Raw genomic sequence first — 8,337 nt, forward strand, 5'->3', positions numbered from 1 at the left:
GACATACACACTTCAGACTAGAACTTGCAACACACAAACTGTAGCTGCCAACATGCTTCTCAGGTCAAGCTGGTGGTGCAAACACACGAAACATGAGGTAAAAGAATCAGTGGCAGACTTCATTACAGTTGACACCTCGCAATAACAGGCTTGACTAGGACAAGAAACCATACCATTAAAACTGCAAAAGGAGTGCCTGTTCCAGAAGTGCACATTAAATGTTTGAATACTAAAGCCTGAAACGATTGCCTGAAAAGCCTGAAAAAGCCTGAAAATAGACTGATATGAATGTGCACTGCAATGTTGTGTCAGCCTGACGAAACGACACAGCACTTTAGTCTGAGCAAAAATAACACTGGCAGTCGCTGCAAAAATGTGGCAAATAATGGCTTTCACAGATAAGTACACCATATACCGAAACCACACAGCATTTTAGTCTATGTTTATGTGTAAAATTAGCACTGGTAGGCCCTGCAAAAATGTGGCAAACAGGGGTTATCATAGAGCAGTACAGCATATATCGTAAAAAGTTTAAAAGCTTGTATTTCGTTGTAAGGGAAACAATTTTGAGATCAGAGCCAATATTATAATTAGGGTGAGAAATACAAACCAGACCGACACACGCAATGACTAAAAAAGAGATCTAGCTCAGGAGCTCCTATGTAATGCACATGAACAGTAAAATCGTTTTTCTCGGCAACTATGCAACCAAATTTGATGAGGTTTGATACGTTTAAAAATGTTTAAATTATAGTTTTTACATTAACACCATCAATTTTTATTAAAATTTGCTGAAAATAGCAAAACTTGAAGAAAAAGGACTTAGTTTGCAACTGTAAATAAAAAAAGAGCTAGCACTAGTTCGTTAATTCTGTAAATTTTCCTACTCAAATACATCCAAAATACAGAAATACTTTTGAGACAACCACAGCACTAATTTGAATTAAGTTTGCGGCATTTGAGAATTCTACCTGTTGCAGGAAGGACTATTTGGCAGGTTTAAGAAAAATAACACCACGAAGCTTACTAATGCCCGTCTCTGTGCCAGAAAGAGATATCATAGTTCTGCAGACTCCATCTGCTATGTCTAAAGTCAACAAACTGTATATATGAATTTACAGCTAGCATGAAATTGTTGCAACGTTTGAGGGTTTCGCGCATCTACTCATAAATTAGTGATTGTATATTAGAGCAGCATATGGTATCTCTAATTTGACAAATTATGGTATTAGGTCCAACAGAAATGTGATCTCATTTTTTGTTATATAAGATTTGTTAACCTTACTGCTCTGTTTCTTCAAAATTTACAGTTTCCATGAATTCGTGCTACGTGAATTATGCTTTTTCAAATAATGTTTACTTTGATGCAACAATATTTCTTTATTTTACCTGACTCCTTGCTAAAAAAACTGCACAGTATTCATGAGATATGAATAAATAAATATTAAGTGAATAAGTAAACAAATAAATATTGCGGTTTGTCTTATCATTCCACCACCAGCATGAACTGTAGGGAGCTTTGGCTACTGCCCACATGGTTGCAAGTTCATTCTTACATGACCACCTGCTATTTCACTTCCCAGGAATGGAGCAAGGAAAGGCTAGTTTTTGGCCTCATTTGGTCCGTCTAGTAACGGCGACGGTGGAGCCTGGAAAATAAAATTGAAATTAATTTTCAAAAGGTGTAATGAACATTCAGTCATAATGTATTAGCAGGCACAAACATGCCACAAATATCTATATAGTTGTAGCATTATGCTAAGTTTCATTTCAGTATTTCAGAAAAAAATTATAACAGAAAGGTGGCAGAACGCCCCACCTCCCCACCACTCTGCCAAACAGTGGCAGTTCTTTAGAGAATCACTTTTGAGAATATTTTTACTTTCCCTAGATTCGGTGACATCAGCACTGGGCCAATGTGCCTGGCAGTAGAATATCATTGCTGATGACAAAAAGCATCTCCGAACGACAACAGCCTAGTCACACATTAATCTCATCTTGCAATGACAACACATTCCCATTTATAACATAAGCAAGCAGGAACACCCATGAGCTAAGAGTCCTATAGAGATGTCATACTATGCATAGAAAATTTTTTTTTGAAAAGGGAATGACCTACTGGCTTCTATTGCTGAGCGGTAGACAAAATTAATATTGCATCCGCTATTAGCCATAGTTGGTATGTACTATGCTTAATATGCGAATAATAAATTTCTCACATGGAGCTTGGGCATCTAAGTATGCATTGTATGGGGAACAATAACGTTTTAAGTTGTTTTCGCAAACTATGATGGATAACTGCCAATTAGTGGTATTTGGAACACAGTCGCGGTGTCACTGTCAGATACAATGGACACAGTATATTCATGCTTTTTGAGTTATTGAAAAAATTAGTTTCTAATCTAGTACGGCTATGTACACTGATATGTATCCTAAACGCAATGATAAGACTGCCCAATTGCAATTGAAATGTTAATTCAGTTTTAATTAAAAAGGGTCCTTCTTGCAACCTGGCATGTGAAAAACAGAAAACAAAAATTATACTAATCAAGTAACTTTGAAAACTGATTGCATAACTGCTCTATAGGTCAAGCAGAAAATTTAACAAGAAATAACGTGCCTAAAACTAGTTGCAACAAACAAATTTGTTACTACGAAGGTTGCGGACAATTCAGTAAACAGATTGTGACCCAGTCTTTTTATGTGGCATTCCTCAGCTATGTTGTTGGCCAATTGGTTGCCGCAGCTGAACAAAACAGATGAACAGTCTAAATCAGGTGCGCAGCCCCAGTCCCATCGGTGCATGGTCAAGTGGGAAGAACATACTGATCCGGGGAGTGAATTATGGTGCTGTCTTAGGTACGTGTTGAGGCACCGGCCAATCTGTTGCATGTACATTTGACCAAATATACACATGATCACAAGAATAGACTACACTACCCCTGACAGACAAGACAAATTTAGCGGTATCTAAGCAAGCCTTTCTTGTCAGGGTGCCATATGCACAGCAGTGTGCAAGAGAATTGAGAAAGGCAAGCAGGCAAGGGAGGCTTCCTCGGTGAAAGATACCACCAAATTTGTCGTGTGTCACAGGCAGTGAGTGCACTGTATCCCTTTCACATGTGGTCAAGCGTACATACGGCAAACTGGCCGGTATCTTCTCATGTGTATAAGAGATCCAGTATGGTCATTCAACTTGGCTGTACATTTCCACAACGAAGCTTCATGTTGGATTACAATCGTTCATCTGTTTTCATCCACCGTAAAAACTGACAAGTGAAATCGATGAGGCATACTACATATATAGTAAGAGATGTGGGTGAGCCCCCATATTTAATGCAACAAACAAAAAAGGCATCCTCTGTAGGTCAACAAGGTATCCATATCAGTCTGTGCCTATTTACTACAGAAGTAAATGCAGCTTAGTAAATACTGACCTTTATATTAATTTTCAAGAAATTAAAGCTCACCAAATGTGTATTTTGCAGTGGCTGTTACTATGGGAACAGAGAAGTAACTGTAAAGATATCAATGATAAACAAAGATGTGCACACTACGTGCTTAGACCTGTGACATATTTAGTCCACTACCCTTCGAATTCCTACATGCACAGAAAACTGCACGAGATTCTAGCACAAACAGAAAAAAAAATATGCAAATAGGGGTACAGCATAGGAAATAGTTTTCAAAGAATAAAACCCCAATAAAAAGTCATAAATACACTATGTACAAAGCAAAAAATATATGTAACTTGCAGGTAAGTAACTTACGCAAAAGAAATACTAAACATCAGGAATGGTTGGGTATAGTTTTATACAGAACACAATTATGTGGGCATAATGGCTATGCACACTAATAGGTAGCAAGTTCAATAAGGTTGCATAAATATTTAGTCTCTTTAGTATGCTGCATTAAGTAATGTGTCGACAAACTTCACTATGGATGACACCAAGCCCCCTTTTTGGAACACGTACATTTCATACACACCTGTCATGACGATCCAGATCACACGCCATGCTGCTGCAGCCATATATCCACAGGGTCGGCATTTCTTGGGGCTCCTCGATCCTGTAGTTAATGTTGTGGGTCACGGCCTCGCCACTACAAAATCAATTCTATGTTAGCTTAAAGCAGTGGCACCGCAAAGCTGTGATATCGTGAAAACATGCAATCAGCACCTAAAAAAGTCACGAAAACAATGTCTGCACTAATGTGGAAAGAGAGCAAATGCTCGAAATCATCGAATGTCATGACAATGCGGACCTCTACATCAAATAAAGTTTTGGACGCACCGCAGCAGCAGATTACAATCTAAACTTAATGTTTTTTTTTCCATTACTTAGTATAGGCAACGTTCCCCTGTCATGCTTAGTTAAGTCAGTTATGTCAACACATCTTGCCTTGGAAATAAAGCTGTACTAGTAGCAAGCTGTGATTGGCTTACATTTTTTAGAGCGCAGCTCTTTGGCGTCCGTTCCTGGGTTTCGCGTCGGCGTCGTCGTCGTCGGCGTCGGCCTCGTAACCAGCTCGCCTCCGCCGCCGCGCTCCGCCGCCGCGCATGCGCGCTGTCGGCTCTCCGGGCGAGGGAGGATGATGGAAGGGAGGAGGAGAGACTGTGGAGGAGGGCTGGCTACACAAATGGCTCTTTGGCGTCCGTTCCTGGGTTTCGCGTTGTCGTCGGCCTCATAACCAGCTCCGCCCCCCTTTCATCCCCCCAGCGCTAGCAGCGACCGACTGATACCGCTTTCGTGAGTCCGCTACCGCACTCACGAATGACGTCGTGCACTTCCTGCAAATCGCATTAACCGTCCATCGATCCACACCGATGTTAGTAGTGGGGGACTTTAATGTTGACATAAAGACAAACAGCAATTTCCTAACACTTATGCGGGAGAACATCCCGTTCCTCTCGCTCGTAACGCGTCCCACGGCTGTGACAACCTCGCGAGGCACTTGTATAGATCTCGTCTTTGAGGATCAAGCATTGGTGTACCAAGTCGAACATATATCAGTCTATTTCTCCGACCACAAAGCTTCCTTCATGACTGTCAAGAACTGTTAATGGAGTCTTTGTTAAAGGAATACGTGTGAAAAATAAATAAAAAATTCTGTGATAGCGCATACATGTGTTGCTCGATTTCTTTGCCTCAATCTATCGAAAAGGTGAAACAGCTTATTTGCTGCGCTCAAATTTCGCATTAGGAAGTAACGTAATCGTCGGTAATTTTTTTTCTTAGAACTGTTCGTTAGCCAAAAACCTCGTAAGCAGAGATTGTGCACAACGTCGAAGCATTTATAAGTGAGGAAACGTCATTGAAGAAAGAATCGATGAAGAGGTAGATGGGTCGTTACTATGCAACTTTAGCAGACAGCCGGGAGCTCACGCACAACTGCACAAGGCGAACACGATTTCCGGAACTTTTCTCAGGGGAAGCAAACGCTTATCAGGATTATCAATTCCGCACTGTGGCAATAGAGTTGCGTACACAATTCTTACAACCAGCGCGTAGCAAGTATCAGCACAGGGTTCACTGTTGTCGTGGGTGTTCCACTTACTACGTTCGCAAGGCACTCTATACACACACGGGAAGCACACACAACACGGATGAACGCACGTGTAGTTGGCGAGCACGATTGCTGGTAGTTCTGAACTTAGTGTCACACATTACTTCCCCCCTCTTTTTTGGCTTCTGGATTGGATTGGCGCGGCTCGCTACGTGCTTGCGCGCGCTTTTCCGAGCGCAGATTGGTGTGCGCCTGGTTTCTGCACTAGGCTGTTATGCGATCGCTTTTTCGAGCGCAGATTGATGTGAGCCTGGTTTCTGCACTTGGCTTTTGCACGATCGCCTGCTTTTTGCACTGGGCTTTCAAAAGGCGAAGTGAGCGTCGCTTACTGCAAGCGGCAAGTGATTTGGCTCACGTACTGCGTGAGCAGAAACATAGGCACGTGGCTCATGAAGGAGATGACCGGCGACTTGCTTAATCTGTCGGACCATGTCATCGCCGATTGGAGGAACTACGCTTGTGAGGTCGTGCGGGACGAGCTGCTGGCGCGACCCCGACTCGGTGGCCCCGGGAGGATTGTGCAAATTGATGAATGCCTCCTTCGCGGCAAGCGAAAATACAATGGAGGCCGCCTGATGACGGGTGACAACGTTCCGCCGAGCCGCCAAAATTACGGCGGCATTGCAGATCGTGGACGATGGGTATTCGGCATCATCTCCGTGACCACCGGGGAGCTCCCACTATTCAAGGTCGACCGACGAGACGCGGCGACGCTAGGCCCCATTATTGCAGCCAACATTGAACCGGGAACCACCATCCACAGTGATGAATTGGCCCCATACAACTGCATCCCGAACTTGGTGGGGGCTAACGGAGCAAGACTGAATTTGCAATGGGAGGCTGTTAACCACAGCATCAACTTTGTAGACCCAATCACGGGCGCTCACACCCAGAAAATCGAAAGCTACTGGCAGAAGGTGAAGCGCTACCTCGACTCCGCCGGCTACAAGGTGACTCTACAGCTTCTCGAGTCGCACCTGATATGGCTATGGTGGGCATCGATTAATGGGCACATGCGCTGCAAGGACTCGTTTCTGCGTTTATTAGAAGCGATCGCACGGCGCTACCCAGTGTGACATAGTAATGGAAAATAAAGCGCACTTTTCTGACCCTTTGCTTTTGTATGAATGTTTCCCGGCATTGCTGCGCGCCTCCATACACGGTAGGCCCGCGGCGCTGCACTTTTGAAAGCCCAGTGCAAAAAGCAGGCGATCGTGCAAAAGCCTAGTGCAGAAACCAGGCTCACATCAATCTGCGCTCGAAAAAGCGATCGCATAACAGCCTAGTGCAGAAACCAGGCGCACACCAATCTGCGCTCGGAAAAGCGCGCGCAAGCACGTAGCGAGCCGCGCCAATCCAATCCAGAAGCCAAAAAAGAGGGGGGGAAGTAATGTGTGACACTAAGTTCAGAACTACCCGATTGCTTACCGTTTCAACAGTACGACGAGGTCGAAAGGCACTCTCCAAGTTTCCAGTGATGCGTCTGCGATGTTACTTGCAGCAAACAAGCCACTGGGTAGTGGACGAGCTGAGGCGCGCTAATAATACGCATTACTTCTCTGCGCCGTCCACCAAACTTTTCACGAACACAAGCGGAGACAAAGGGAACGCACTCCATGGCATGAAAATCGTTGGTCCACATTTAGCTGGAGCGCCACGCATACGGCGTGCTTACAGCGAGACTCAAGCCATCTTCTGGCACTTTCGTGCTCGCGAACTACGTCTCATTTCATTACAGCAAACCTAATAGCACACGGTCAAACAAACACATCGACGCAGCTCGCACGACAACCGTTGAAGACGGAGCAATAACAACACGCCGTAGCTTCGTAATCTACCTGTCGCGTTGAATACGAAAATACCGGCGCCGCCAGCGCCGTCTGTATAATAGAGCGGCTGCTGTGGCCTCCGTGATTTCTACAATAATACCCACTACAGCAGGTTTTGTGCCGTTTTGAGCCGGCCTTTGAGCCGAACTACATACACATGTTGCTAGACAAGAAGAAACATTGACATGCTCATATTGTGTGCTATAGTTTAGGGCAGAAATAAATTACATGCAGTATTCTTGCTTTTGAATCGCTTATGCCACATGTAGTCAGCAAAAAGCATGGCCTTCAAGATCTCGACAATTTACCCTGTGTAAGCTATCGCTGCGGTGTGATTTTAACGATTTCAACCTCGGTCACTGGCCTTAAAACCCTAACTGACTTTATGCGCAGCCGTTACCTGCAGTGCCTGTGCCCTCACTTCGTTTCTCGTTGAAGTAACTTCCTGCTGTCGTTTAAATGTAGCCCAGAAATTGTCGACACAACCTCGGAGGTACACGTGTGCAGTGTGTGATGTTTCCGTGCGCTTGTGTCCGTCGCACAGCAACGTATATACGATGATGTTTAATTTTACCCGTGAGGTACAGGTTACGCTTATGTGTTCCCTATCTAGCTTTCGTGGCAATGCGCTTATCATGCGCGGATCGCGCTCATGTGGTCTGTGACTGTTCAAGATTCCTTGAGAAAAAAAAAATCGTTTCTGCAGCGTGCATTTGAGTGGTATGTGCCAGAAATTTGCGGCGGCGTTCGATCTGTTTCCGCCCCAAGTGCTGCAGTCACTGCATGCCAGCAAATAGATATGACGCGATTGCTAAGGCGCAGTTTTGCTTAGTGTTTCTTGGTATACATCTTTGTGATTTACCTGCATATGCGATATAAACCACAATGCGCGCTTCCGTTATATTTCTTTGGTTTTCCTAATTTCGATTAGTGTGATGTTTGC

At 44.0% G+C, this 8,337-nt stretch overlaps 1 long non-coding RNA gene across 1 annotated transcript; it reads right to left on the reverse strand.

The window, feature by feature from the left end:
* Positions 1-323: 323 nt before the first annotated feature.
* LOC135901719 (uncharacterized) lies at positions 324-7,344 on the reverse strand. The gene is made up of 3 exons (XR_010564244.2): positions 6,994-7,344; positions 3,988-4,101; positions 324-1,649 (listed from the first exon to the last, which is right to left on the reverse strand). It is a non-coding gene; the product is annotated as an uncharacterized lncRNA (long non-coding RNA).
* Positions 7,345-8,337: the final 993 nt, after the last annotated feature.

The sequence above is a fragment of the Dermacentor albipictus genome, unplaced genomic scaffold (assembly GCF_038994185.2).
Source record: "Dermacentor albipictus isolate Rhodes 1998 colony unplaced genomic scaffold, USDA_Dalb.pri_finalv2 scaffold_16, whole genome shotgun sequence".
NCBI classification, from domain to species: Eukaryota; Metazoa; Arthropoda; class Arachnida; order Ixodida; family Ixodidae; genus Dermacentor; species Dermacentor albipictus.